The 14,764-nt window shown below is 43.7% G+C and overlaps 1 pseudogene; it reads right to left on the reverse strand.

Annotated features, from left to right (window-relative positions):
• Positions 1-12,697: 12,697 nt before the first annotated feature.
• LOC102935620 lies at positions 12,698-13,701 on the reverse strand (annotated as a pseudogene).
• Positions 13,702-14,764: the final 1,063 nt, after the last annotated feature.

A 14,764-nucleotide genomic window follows, 5' to 3' on the forward strand; every position in this document is an offset into this window, starting at 1 on the left:
TGGATTACCCTCATGGGCCGCGTGTGGCCCACGGGCCGCAGGTTGCCCACCACTGCTATTTTGGGTTCTCCATTCTTCCTAGCCCCTTCCACCTCTCACCATACTTCCCTCAATCTTTCCCCCAACCATTCCAGGACCAGGTACACGTGAAAACAGGTAAAAAAAAGACACACACATTGGCATTCTGCTACTTTAAAGTGTGCGCTCATCTGTGCAGAATATTTCTCCACCCCAGCCTAATGCATAGCAAATCAGAATAGGGACTTTATTCAGCAAGGTCCAGCACCTCCTTCCCCTCCAACAAGCAATAAAGAGATTCTTGAATTTACAAAGTGTCTTAAAAATATAAAGCACTTCATTATACCAGTCCCTCTTTGCTACCTTATTGAGTGACAATAGTTGGACTTGCACTTGTAAGCAGGGCTCCATCTTCGTATGCAGTAGTCTTCTTCCTTTATATTTTTAAGACACTTTGTAAATTCAAGAATTTCTTTTTCTTGTGGCTGAAACAAGCAGACACTCTTTATTGCTTGTTGGAGGGGAAGGAGCTGCTGGACCTTGCTGAATAAAGTCCCTATTCTGATTTGCTATGCATTAGGCTGGGGTGGAGAAATATTCTGCACAGATGTGCTCACACTTTAAAGTAGCAGAATGCCAATGTGTGTGTCTTTTTTATCTGTTTTCACATGTAGCAGGTCCTGGAATGGTTGGGGGAAAGATTGAGGGAAGTATGGTGAGAGGTGGAAGGGGCTAGGAAGAGGCTTCAATAAAAGTATGCATCTAGGAACAAAGAATGTAGGCCATACTGACAGGATGGGGAAGCAGTGACTTTGAAAAAGATTTGGGGGTCATGGTGGTAATCAGCTGAACATGAGCTCCTACTGTGATGCTCTGGCCAAAAGGGCTAATGCGATCCTTGAATGCATAAACAGGGGAATCTTGAACAGGAAAAGAGAGGTTGTGTCCAGTTCTAGAGCCCACAATTCAAAAAGGATGTTGATAAATTGAAGAGGGTTCAGAGAAGATCCACGAGAATGATTAAGGATTAGAAAACACGCCTTATAGTAACATAGTCACAGGGAGCGCAATCTATTTAGCTTAATAAAAAGAAGGTTAAGGGTGACTTGATTACAGTCAATAAGTATCTACTTGGGGAAAAAATGTTTAATGACTTACTCTTCAGTCTAGCAGAGAAAGGTATAACATGATCAATGGCAGGAAGCTGAAACTAGACAAAATCCGATGGGAAATAATATAAAAATAATAAAAAAACATATTAATAGAGTAATTAACCATTGGAACAATTTACCAAGGGTCATGGTGTAGTCTCCGTCACTGGCAATTTTTAAATCAAGACTAGAAGTTTTTCTAAAAGATCTGCTCTAGGAATTCTTTTGGGGAAGTTCTATGGTTTATGTTACACAGGCGAGCATATTAGATGTTCACAATTTCTCTTTTGGCCTCAGAATCTATGAATGACTCCTTAGTTGATACCTTCTCTACTTACCTTAGTATGTGGGATATCACAAGCCAGTCTTAAATTTTTATTATATTTTTCCCTCACTGATTCCTCCCCACCTGTCCAACCTACCTCTTTTCCCACCCCCATACAGCAAAAATACCCAAACAGCAAATTTAAGAGTCACTTTTCCTTAGCGAGGCAAAGAAATCAAATATAGGGTTTTTTAAGCCAGGCCATTTTGAAGATAATGAGCTGAAAGATGTGAAAATTTTCAAATGTGAGTTTCAGGTAACTTCAAAACTCCATGTCTGATTTTTATCAGACTTCCCAGAATAACACTACCTTGGGAGGAGATACAACATGCACAATTTTAGGAAAATTGGTTGATAATGAATGTCTGTTTCATTTTTATGTATAGAATAGTCTCCATCCTTTCTCCTTCACTCTTTGTGGTGCTGTTTCAGACAATGGACAGGGTTACTGAAGGAGGTGACTTACGTCCCTGTACTTGTCCTGATACTCTTTCGCCAGTTCAAAGCAGGCAGTTACAAACCAGCCCACAGGGCAGAGATTTAAAACCTTTCCAGAGCACATAATATGGCCTTTCTAGGTAGTTTTGGTCTCCTTGTGTAGATAGACTACACTATTGACAATCAGAGGCTACCTTTTGTGTTAGACTGCAGTGACTGTCCTTCATGCAACCATTCTAGTTCTAACACTGTTGTCCCTCAGTTGCCTCCATCTTCCTCCTTCATGGACGCCCTCTAGCCCTAGGGGAGATAAAATCACTGGAAGAACAGACAAATGTGTATATGATGGACAGTGGTTATAAGAGGAGAGAAAATGGTTAATTGAATCTGATGACATTTAGGGAATGGTGTAAGGCTCTGTCTTGGGTTAAGTGTTTGATGGGATATGCAGAGCAGTACTTGTTTTGTTTTGGGATGGCTATCTTACTGTGCATTGGAAAAGAGGTAAAAATGATGGTTTTCATTGTTTTATATATGCATTCTATTTTATAAAATCAAAATATAGCTAAATAAAATAAATGTCTTAAATCCTCCTTACCTTCTTCCCCATAAAGAAACAACAATAAGATTTCCATGTGTACTGTGTATTTGTCATTCTACAGCACTGTAATCTTTACACCTTGTTGTACAAGTAGGGATCATGCGTCAGTGAGTTGAGTGCCATGATGAATTTGGAAGCCCATAGCTCTGCAGCGTCTTCTGTGTGGTTTTAATTAACTTGTTCTTTCAAAGAATTTGCAATAGTTGTGACCAACTAATTTTCTATCCAAGCTTTTTTAGCACTTGACTGCCATCGCCTTGGTTTACAATACCGGTCAGAAATCCTTTTTATTCTCTAGGTTTTGGGGAACTTGAATAGGAGAAATATCAGGTAACTACTTAAGGGTGAAATAATATTTAACTGAAGTCCTAGCTGAGAACAAATCCCATTGTGCTAGGTATGGTACCCATCCACAGTGATAGACAGTCCTTGCCCTGAAGACTTTACCGGCAAAGTATGGGAGAAAGCAAGTATTATTATCCCAATTTAATGTTGAGGAGCTGATGCAGAGAAAGATTAAGTGACTTGCCGGGGTGTCACAGAAAGTCTGTGGCAGAGCAAGGAATGGAACTTAGGTCATCTGAATCCCAGGCCAATCCACTGACCACAAACCATCCTTCCACTATAACGTCATGCTAACAAAGTTAAGACAAACCAATCTGAGTTCTTCTACTGGATGATATTTTTTTGGTTATTAATAGTTGCTTCTCTTAGAGGATCAGCAGCCAGAGAGGGCCAGGACATTTCCCAGTATTGTTAATATTGGACGTTCATTATGGGTGTCCCCTTTAATAATGAAGAGTCCAGAAAACTTTCCCAGTTCCTATATTGTATTGTATATAGACAGTAGCACAGCTTTTATTTGTCATTTGACAATTCACTTTTAGTGAAAAGGTTCCCAAAGGGTTGCATTCACTCCTCCAGCAGAGGGTACTATTTCATTTCAAATTTGGAAACAGGATGGCTTTCTCATGAATAGTGCCCCAATGCTGCAACTACACATGTGGAGCTGCTCGAACAATTTGTTAACTATTTATTGTAAACAATTTTTATTTACCAATTTTTCTGTCAACAAATTATCTATGAACAACTTATGATCAATATGAACATATTTGCTATTCAACATTGTTCAAATAGTTTTTCTGGACGTAACTGAGATATAGATGGTTCATAGCAGGAATTCAGTTGGTTATTTGATTTGATTTTTTTATAGTTAACCATCTTTGTGAGTTTTCAATTAAGTCATGTGCTATTGTTCCTTTTTCCTGATTGGATGATTGAGCCTTTGTTAAATTACTTCCACACAAATTTCATTTTGTCACAAAATGAATGTTATTCTTTTACTTAAACAGATCTTGCCTAATGGTCCAAAATTCACTGTTGATGAACATTCCCCTGAACAAAACTTTAGTTGTATAAACATTTGCAAAAAGAAAATTTTTAAAAAGTGTAGGAACAGTCCAAGTACTATTTGCAAACAGATTTTTATGGTATTCAACCAGCTCTATACTCACATCAGCCTTTTTCATGGGTTTAGTTTATCTTAGTTTGACTGTTCCTTATTGCATACGCAGCTCGCAGCATAGCACCAGCTCAGCATTATGATGATTAGGTGCTTCTTAAGTTGTGTGTGTTCTGCCTAAATATGCTTTTGAAAAGTTAAGTAACCGAACCTGTCTGGACAATAAAACCCACTAATCATAAACCAGTTTTGTGGTGGTGAAGTGAGCCATACACTCATGTTGAAATATCAACTTATTTACAACAAACTTTACACAAGCAAATCATTATATAAATTATCCCACACTTGTGAGTACACACATGCAAATTCAGTTTTAGTATAGATCATTAACATTTATCACATAGTCAAATACAGCTTATTTCCATGGCACAGTACGAAGCCAGGTAGCCAGGTGTTATCCTGTGTTAGATACAGGGCCAGCATTAGACTCACTGGGGCACAGACCACCCTGCCGCCCTTACCTGCTCACACATTGGATTTCTCCAACGTTTCTGAAGCCAAAGCCAAAGCTCCACCATGTGGGCCTGAAGCCCAAGCTCAAGCAGGTCCCTTGTAGCGTGGGGCCCCAGGCAATTGCCCTGTTTGCTACCCCCAATGCCGGCCCACGTTAAATATACATAAACAAAGAAGAAGAAATTTGGCTTGGAACCAACAATAAAACTTTAACCACATCCAAGTTAGCAGAAAAATATATCTGAAAAGTCAATGTTTATTGCTTAGCCAATTATATCACCAAAACCTAACCCTTTTGAAAATTATATTTTAAAAAGTGTTTATATTATGAATAACCTTAATGTGTATGATGCTAGATTTATATATGGTCAGCTTCTGTTGTTTATTTCATACTATTAAAGGAAAAATAAAAGTATATATTAAAGCCCTTACATTGGACAGTGTTTTTAAGCAGAACATCTCTAATACCATTACTATTTAAAACAATTAAATTATACGTCGGGTATTAATTTCCTGCCTATGTATTGGGTATATAACCTGCTGTTTGTATTCCAGTAGTGCCTAGAGCAGAGGTGGACAAACTATAGCCCGCGGGCCACATCTGGCCTGCGGGACCGTCCTGCCCGGCCTTTGAGCTCCTGGCCAGGGAGGCCAGCCCCCAGCCCCGCCACGCCGCCAGCCGCTCCTGTTGGGCCGCATGGGCGGCGTGGCTGGCTCCGGCGGGGCTGCAAGCTCCTGCTGCTCTGAGCAGCACGGTAAGGGGGCGGGTAGTGGGGGGATTGGATATGGGGCAGGGAGTCCCGGGGGTCAGTCAGGGAGCAGGGGGCAGTTGGATGGGGCAGAGGTTCTGGGGGCGGGGCAGTCAGGGGATGGGAAGCAGGGGCGGTTTGATAGGTATGGGAGTCCCTGGGGGGCTGTCAGGGGGTGGGGATGTGGATAGGGGTCGGGGCAGTCAGGGGACAGGGAGCAGGGGGGATTGGATGGGTTGGGAGTTCTGATGGGGGCAGTCAGGGGGCGGAAAGTGGAAGGGGTGGATAGGGGGCAGGGGCCTGGCTGTTTGGGGAGGCACAGCCTTCCCTACCTGGCCCTCCATACAGTTTCACAACTCCGATGTGGCCCTCGGGCCAAAATGTTTGCCCACCCCTGGCCTAGAGGATCCTTGTGAGATTGGGGCCTCACAGTGCAAACACACAGTGTCAGTCTCTGCCCTGAAGAACTTACAATTCTAAACAGATAAGACAGACCAAGGGTGAGAAGGAAACAAAGAAACAGAGCGGTGAAGTGACTTGCCCAAGCTTGCACAGCAGGAATAGAGTGAATGTTTCCTTGCTCCCAGTTCAGTGCCTATTGACTAAACACCCCCACCTCTCAACAATAGCCAGCTATCTTCCCAGTACTTTCTTCCCGGCTGCTTATTGTCCTTAGCCAAGAGGCAAGAAGAGAATTAGCTGGTTTCTCCATCTTTTTATATTTAGGGGTAGAGGTTAGGACAATGCGTGTGATCTCTTTGCCAATTATGCTTCATAGCAGGCTACCAGTCAACGCATTTCATTCTCTGCAGCACTTGCCAGACTTTGTGGCTCCCCATACTGAAAACATTTGTTTCCTCTTGCTCTTTGTAGTGGCTGCAGAAGCTTCCAGCATCATGGAGGGAAGTACAGGGACCTAGCCCAAATATCTGTAGATGTGGCAGAGGGACTGAGATGTGGTCTGCAGCCTTTCTGTGGGCCTGCTCCTACTCCCACGGGAGTTGAGTGGAACAGGATCATGCTTACAGCTGGCACTTGCAGTGGGAATCCCCCTAGATTGCTAGAGCATCATCTTGAATGCAAAAGCGGGAGCCATATGGCTCAGCATAATGAAATTAAGGGATGTTAATGTGACCTCCACAGGAGTTCTCTTCCTTCTTGCTGCATTCGGAAACATGCTTTGAGCATGGGCACTGCAGCTCCATGAGCTGCACAATCCTACCAAGCTAGTGCAGCCAGAGGGAGCCCCCACAGAAGAACACAAATCGGGTAACATTGCTCTGAGCTTTAGAATAATTTCTACTGTCAGTATGGATCTCTATTCATCCTCTTCCCTAGGAGCCATCTTGGTTACCCTCGCCTGTCATTTCCTGCAAGGCTGCCCCACCCAGTTCAGAACCCACAGCTCAGTTCAGTTGTTCTTCAGAGGAATGGCTAGTTAATGCGCTAGTGTGAATGGAGTTTCTACTAACAGGCAGATTGTCCTTAGCTTTTTGTGCAGATGCGTAGATGCAGGTGGGCATAAGGAGTCTTCCTGCCCTGCTGTATGCCACCGGCAACGAGCAGGGTTATTCATAGTCCTCATGCCACCCCTGTGCAAAGGGGATCTTGGGCTGGGATTTAATCACAGGATTTGCTACACAGAACAGTGCCTAAATGGTATAATCTAGTCCCAGCGTCACATGTGCAAAATGATTGTGAGATGTACTAGTTAAGCAGGTTTATTTGTTTGGTTTCTGTTTTTTCCTGTTGGGGAATCTCTGTTCTTCAGTCTTGATTTTTCACCACATGAAGGAGTGAAACTTGGCAAGGAAAAGTCTAACAAAGACAAACGTCTCTTTTTGGGCCCAGCTGGCAATGGTTTTTCCTGCTCTAAGGCAACTGAAAAATGTCTAAAGCCACCAGAGAATTGTATTGGGGCCAACACCTCTTGAGATAGAGATTGGCAATTTATAGCAGCACCTGGGTAGCTGCGGAGCAATAGCTGTGCAGTGTGTGCACACTTACCAGAATTATTGGGAACACCAGAAAACCCCCCATCATACAGACATTGTGGTGCTGTTTGCCTGTTACGTGGTATCCATGGTCTTGTTTACCCTGGTACTTCTTGGTAAATCCCCTACCTCTGCACTTGTTCAGCTCCACAGGAACAGTGGGACATCTGTGTAACCAGCAACTAGCTGCCATTTGATCTGTGTGACCACTTCTGTTGTTCCTGGCACTGGTGAAGCTGCAGCTGTGGGAAACTTCCCAATTCACAATGGATATGCTGTCAAGTGGAGTGTACTTAATGTATATATTGGGGAGATAATTGCTCTCCCCTGGTTTTCTATTAGCCACATACAAGTCACTATGCATAAACAGTGGGAACTAAGATTGGCTCCCTCAGTGAAAATTGGTACATGTGATGATGTGAATAGAGTGTTAGAATACAGCATGATTGTCCATTACGGCTGGGTTGATGGTTTTTAAGTAGAAATCAGAAATCCCCCCCAAATGAGCCACATTCAGTTCAACCAAATCAAATGAACCTATTTGTTGTTGTTTGCTTTGGCAGATAGCCCTGCAATATCATGCTGCAGGCACAGAAAGGTTCCTTGGCTGCAACTCTGGAAAGCTTTAGATAACAGGGTCATCAAACCTGGTGACTAACACCTGAACCTCCATAGATGTCCCCATTCCTGTTGCCTGTACACTCTTGTACGTGAAGTCATGTTTGCCACTGTTCCTCAGGTTTGTTTATGTAAATCTATCATCAGTCTATAGGGTTTATGCCTGATTAGGTGGTTTTGCACTGTGGTAATCTGCCCTTAACATTCTGTACTGCAAATGGATTTGTGTGGGATGTAAATACTGTGTTTCAGTAATCACAGTTGTATTTATTTAAGGCTCAGGTTCGCTTCTACAGGTCAGAGATCATTTATAAATCTGTGGTGGTTTCCCTCCACATAATGAAAGAGGCTGTACTATGCCTGTCCTGTATGGTTAAATTTTGAACCAAACATAAAAAGCTGAGTAGGTTTTCTCGGCCTCTATACAAAATAAGACATGTCCCCATTCAGGTGGCTCCCTTCCTGAGTATGGAGGCCATGACACATACCCCAAACACAAATACTTCCTTCTTTCTCTTTGTTGGTTGTGCAGGGGTGGGGCCTTATGCAACCCCAATGATGTCTCAAACCTCAGGCTGCCAATGAATATGAGCAACAAGGAGGAGGAGAAAAGCTACATTACCCCAGTGCTTCCTTTTTCACTTACAGAGTGTAAAGGTTCAGACTAACCCCTGGAGCGCTTCCTGCTGGTAGTAGTTAGGAATCAGCTCACCCAGCCCCAGAGCACCCTCTGCAGGCTGGTGATCCACCTTACCGTCAGCCCCCCCATGTCCCTCCCAGGGCAAGTACCGCTTTCTCTGGTGTGCTGCCCCCCTGGCAATACCCCCACACTCTCAGGTTCTGGTCTCCCCACCCAGGGGAACCCCCACCCTTTAACCCCACCTCAGTCTGGGCTACTGCCAGTCCCCACTTAGCCCCTTGTATTGGGGCAGACTGCAGTGTATATGCCACTCATCACAGGCAAGGGGGTTTTGGACCTGCTGCCTCTGCCTACCTGTGATCTGCCCCTCTGCAACCTTGCACCTATTTGGCCTGTAGTCAAGCCTGTAGCCTGAGGCTTTTCAGGCCGGAGCTCCCAGCTCCTCTGGCCCTTCCCCAGCCCTGCTCTAATCTGGACATCCTGCTCAGCACCTTGCAGCCAGGCCCTTCTCCCTCTACAAGCAGAGGGAGATTGAGTGGGCTCCTGGCTCACAGCCTCTTATAGGGGCCACCTGGGCCTGATTGAGCTGGCCACAGCTGTGCTGCTCCATTAATCCGGCTGGGATTTTCCCCACATCCCCAGGCCTCTCCCCAGGCTGGCCTCAGCCCTGTCAGGGCCGGAGCAGGTAACCACCCTGCTACACAGAGGGTAAAATTCTCAAGCCCCACATAAATCCTGAGTAATCTGCAGTCTCAACCCAGCGACAGGCTTTGCTGCCCACCCTCCTGCACTCTCCCAAAGAAGCTGTTTCCAGACACTGGATATCACAGTGATCCAGATTTACAAGAATATTCCAGTAACATACATTGTATGATTGTAGTGTGGTACATATTAACAGTTTAAGTGCTAAATAACTAAGGATGAAAATGGCATGATGAGACAGGCTCTCCAAGGTGCATCCTGGAACTGGGATATCACTGAGCCCTCTGTCTTACCAACCTGGGCTCCCTCTCACACTGTGATGTTGTGACAAGCTCCAGCTACTGTTCTTAACACAGACACCCACAGGCAGGGACACACCCAGCTGCGTTACATGAATGCTTTCACCAGCAATTCATGAACCAACAATAGAGAGGCTTCAGCCAATTCCCCGTAGCTCCTCAACCTAGGACCCCAGAGCTATACTATCTTGCACTGGTCAGAAGCCTGACCAGTATAAGTTTATTACCCAGTCTGCCACTTCTATAAAGGAAAGTGGATGTGTACCAGCTTTTGTACACTGAGCAGATTCCCCAAGCACTTCAAGCAAAACACACTGTTTTAGGTAAAATATAAAACAGATTTATTAACTACAGAAAGACAGATTTTAAGTGATTATAAATTGTAAGTGTACAGATCAAAGCTGGTCACCTATGAAATAAAAAGTAAAATCGCAATCTGAGTTCTATAAACTAGACAGGATTTGAATCAAGCAGTGTCTAACCCTGATAGACAATACAAGCAGGTCACACATCTTCCATACACAGGCTGTGAACCCCCTTCACCCCAGGACCACTTCCCCAGTTCAGTCTTTGTTCTCCAGATGTGTTTCCAGGTGTTGAATTGTGAGGAGAGTGAGGATAAATGATGTCACTTCCCCTCCTTTATAAATTCTTCCAGCTTGCTGGAAAGATCCTTTGCCATGACGTGAGTCAAGCAGTGTCCCTTGTTTGTGTGCTCCCTCTGAAAAGTCTTCATTGTACATAGATCCTGTAATAGTCGTTGGTAGTATGGATTCCACTTAATGGGCCATCAACACTGTCTGGCTTCTTCATTGTTGTACTTGAAAGGCTGATTGTGGGTCTTTCCAACTTCACAACATATTTCAGTAACATACACATAGCAAAACTTCATAACTTTACATACAGTGATAGCACATGCAATCCAACAGCGCTATTAATGTTCAACAGATCAAGGCTTTTAAAACGATACTTCACAAGGCATACTTCATACAATACATATCATAATTATATTGACAGTGGTGAATATGGAGGTGCCAGGGTGTTGCTTTGGGGTCCAGAGTGTCATGCATGAGTTTGTCTTTTATTCCTTAAACGGGGGGCATGGATCAGCATTCATGTTGTGCTCCCCATCAGTACCCGGCCTGGGCCAGGGAAGCTAATGGATCTAACCAGCTGACCAAATTTGGTGATGAATCCTGGTCATGTGCCACCTGAGGCATGTTGCGCATATACTAAGAAGATTCCTTAAACATATTAGCTTCTCTCTATTTTTTTTTTAAAGAAGAGCTAGGTAAGGGTTGGTGAAAGGTATCTGGACCTTTTACTGAGTATCAGTTCTGACATACTTGTGTAGACTTTTAAAAATTATAATTAAAAAGGAAATTCTACCCCTACTGATATAGAATCAACCTTTTCGAGATATTCATGTGAATAATCTTTTCTCCCCCATCTTTGGTGATTTAAATCTTAAAATACCATAATTGTGTTGTATTTTTTCCACACAATACACAGTCAACCTGTGGAACTCCTTGCCAGAGGATGTTGTGAAGGCCAAGACTATAACAGGGTTCAAAAAAGAACTAGATAAGTTCATGGAGGATAGGTCCATCAGTGGCTATTAACCAGGATGGGCAATAATGGTGTCCCTAGCCACTGTTTGCCAAAAGTTGGGAATGGGCAACAGGGGATGGATCACTTGATGATTACCAGTTCTGTTCATTCCCTCTGGGGCACCTGACATTGGCCACTGTCAGAAGACAGGATACTGGGCTAGATGGACCTTTGGTCTGACCCAGTATGGCTGTTCCTATGTTCTTATTTTCTTATGTCACTGGAATTAATTACCGTATCAACAGGTATCAGCGTCTTGGTATCAAAATCTTTATAGTCTCCAAATCCTTCCCCACCTCTGATGGAAGAAGAATTACAGCAGGGGTAGAAGAAGAATTAAATGAATGCTGATAGCTTCACAACAGCACTGTTACTTTCTTCAATTGGGTACTTCCAAACACTTTTTCCTCACAGTCCAGGCCCTACCCTTCCCTGGAAGATCTCAGCTTTTCCCATTACAAAAATCTCACTCTTCATCCCTAAGCCTGTGACAGATTCTCTCTCCCCATCCCCACTCTTACCCTCTCGAGTAGCCTCCCAGTCATCTGTTTGCTTGCTGCTCCCTGACAACTCTTGAAGTTGCTGGACATGCTAGACATACTGGTGGAAAGGCAGCTGCCCAGGGGAGTAGCAGGAGCAGCTACCTATTTTGTCAATCCCTAGTAGAGGTGGTAAGTGGGCAGAAACACTGGGGATTGTGTGGGGAAAAGGGCCAGAGGCACAGAGGTTGAATGCTGGTAAAGAGAGAACCCCTAGGATCTTGAGGCCAGCATTAGTTATGATGGACATTTTACTGCTAGTGACAAAGAGGGTAGGACAGGAAATGTGGGTTACAAAGTTACATTAGGGGAGCCCACTTTACTCTTGTGCTTGTGGGCTCATCTCCATATTATTAGTGGTGTTATTAATTTATTTCTATTGTAGGTAGGAACCCCCTTCACTACTGTTACACCTCTGGACCAGGTCCTCTAGCATCAGAACAAATTAGCATAATAGCAAATCTTGATATTGCTTTTCAGATCGGTCTTAGTATCCAAGATCATAGGGCTAGTTCCTCTGCTGGTGTAAATCAGCACAGCCTTACTGAAATATATGAATAAATAAACCTCAATTTATGCCAGCTGAGGATTTAGTCCAATAGTGTATCTACCCAATATCTACCTCTGAACTAAAATAAATCCAGAAACACCTTAGCTGGAATGAAAAATCATTTGAGAGGGTGTGGCTTCTTATTACTGATCCGTGAATATTCAGGTGGTGACTGTGGACACTGAACTCATATCTTCCATGAATAAGCAACTCTTTTTGACAGAACTGCCACAGGAGTTATGTTGCCGGACATATTACAATATGAGCATGAAGAATGTAGAGTAACAAGTACAAATGTGCTTCTGGGAAGGTACATGGCAAGTGTGTTCAAAACTATTGTCAGAATGATGAGTTCATAACTTCAGCAGACTGGGCCAAATTTGCTGCTGGCATAGGTCTGAGTGTAACTTCCCTGACATCAGTGAAGCTACGCTCATTTAAATCAATGGTGAATTTAGCCTAGTACTCTTAAGTCTTACTAACAGCATCACTGTTGCTCCCTCCCTATTTCGTGCTCATTTGTCTTCAATTTCAAAAGAGAGAGGATGGCCTGCTGGAAGTTGTCTCCCATCACAACATAGAGTAATAAGTTACCAAGTGTATTTAGTGTTGCTAAGGGCATAGATACAATAAAAAAAAGCATAGGTCTGGTTCTCAGTGAAGCAGCTAGCTGGATGAAGTCGTAGTTCTATCTGAGTCCCCCTCAAGACATGAAAGGGTAGGAAACAAAAACAAAATACCACCAAGAGAAGAATGGCAAGTTTGCGAGCCTTCTGCTTATACAAAGTGTGAGTATGAGGCCCTGTAGCCAATGTGTAAATAATCACAATGTAACACAGAGTCACAATTAGCAAGGGTAAGAAGAAGGCGAACGAAGTCAGAAGCCAGTTATACCACCTGCTAGTGTCCAGGTCTTCAGAAGTAGAAAGATCCATGCAAATAGATCTGTTTTGATTCTCTTTGGAAGTGATCAGAAAGTTCAGAGGACTGGCAGCCACCAGGGAAATCACCTAAAATGTACCCCTTGTCACCACTGCCCATCTCCTTTTCCAAACAAAAAAGCAGTTAATTGGATAGATGACTACAATGTAGTGGAAAATGCTGAAGTAAGTGAGCAAGAAGATGCTTCTGTACAAGTTGATGTAGAAATTGAAGCGAATAAACTTGCACGTGAAGACTCCAAAGATCCAATTATCTCCATTAGCAGAGTAGTGTATCAAAAAAGGAGGAGTAGCTAAGTACAACAGGTCAGTGACAGCCAAGTTTAACATAATGTTGGTGCTGCTTTTCCAGGTCCTTATCTTGAAAATATACATGAAAATTACAATAACATTCCCTGGGAAGCCCACCAGAAATATTATGCTGTAAAGAACAGACAGATAGGATTTTATCTAAGAATTCTTCATCTGTGCAGTTTCTGAAGGTATCTGCAAGGCTTGGCAAAGTGGTAAAATTGGCTAGGTCTTCGGATACCGTATTCATCATTTTCATCTTAAAGCTTTAGGAAAATCAAATGTTTTGTTTTTAATTGATAAGTCAGTATGAATGTGCTAGATAAATCTTTCTCCACTAGAGCTAGTAATATGGATCACATAGCATACAGAGCTAATAATATGGATCATATTAGCCCACGAAAGCTTATGCTCAAATACATTTGTGAGTCTCTAAGGTGCCACAAGGATTCCTCGTTCTTATAGCATACCTGGAGGTTTGCAAAAATGGTCAGCACTGGTCTACCTCTGTTCCCATTGAAGTCAGTTACCAGTACCATTGACTTCCATGGGAGCACAGTTAGGCCAGCCCTGAGTGCTTTTGAAAATCCCACCTTTAGTTGCTACATAAGCTTTAAGCCACTTGAGTATAAATTAGGGGATGGTTTTGGTTTATATTTTGCAAAACCTTGTCAATTAGGTTTTAGGCTTAGCAAAACCCCCAAATGAGAAAGTTACAATTCTAGGGTCATTTGTCTGAATCCTTAATATTTGAGGAAGTACAAATACTTTGTGTGTGTGTGTGTGTGTGGGGGGCTTATTTGTATTTCAAAAGGAGATGGAAAATCAGGGGTGCATTTTTTGTTTTGTGTTGGTTCAGATACAAGTTTCAGGACCTGATTCTCCTCTCTCGAAATGGTGTAAATCAGAATTAACTTCACTGAAGTCAGTGGAGTATCACTAGGGCAGGGGTGGGCAAACTTTTTTGCCTGAGGGCCACATCGGGGTGTGAAACTGTATGGAGGGCTGGGTAGGGAAGGCAGTGCCTCCCCAAACAGCCTAGCCCCTGCCCCTTATCTGCCCCCTCCCACTTCCCCCCCCTGCCTGCCTCCCTCCCTCAAAACCCCCAACCCATACAACTCCCCCCCCCCGCTCCTTGTCCCCTGACCACTCCCTCCCGGGACCCCCGTCCCTAACCACCCCCTGGGACTCCATCCCCATCTAACCCTCCCACTCCCCATCCCCTGACTGCCCCCCCGAACCCCGACCTGCTGCCCCTTATCCAACCCCCCGGCCCTGGCCCCCTTACCATGCTGCTCAGAGCAGCATGTCTGGCCGCTGCA

This window comes from Chelonia mydas, chromosome 1 (genome assembly GCF_015237465.2).
Source record: "Chelonia mydas isolate rCheMyd1 chromosome 1, rCheMyd1.pri.v2, whole genome shotgun sequence".
NCBI lineage: Eukaryota > Metazoa > Chordata > Testudines > Cheloniidae > Chelonia > Chelonia mydas.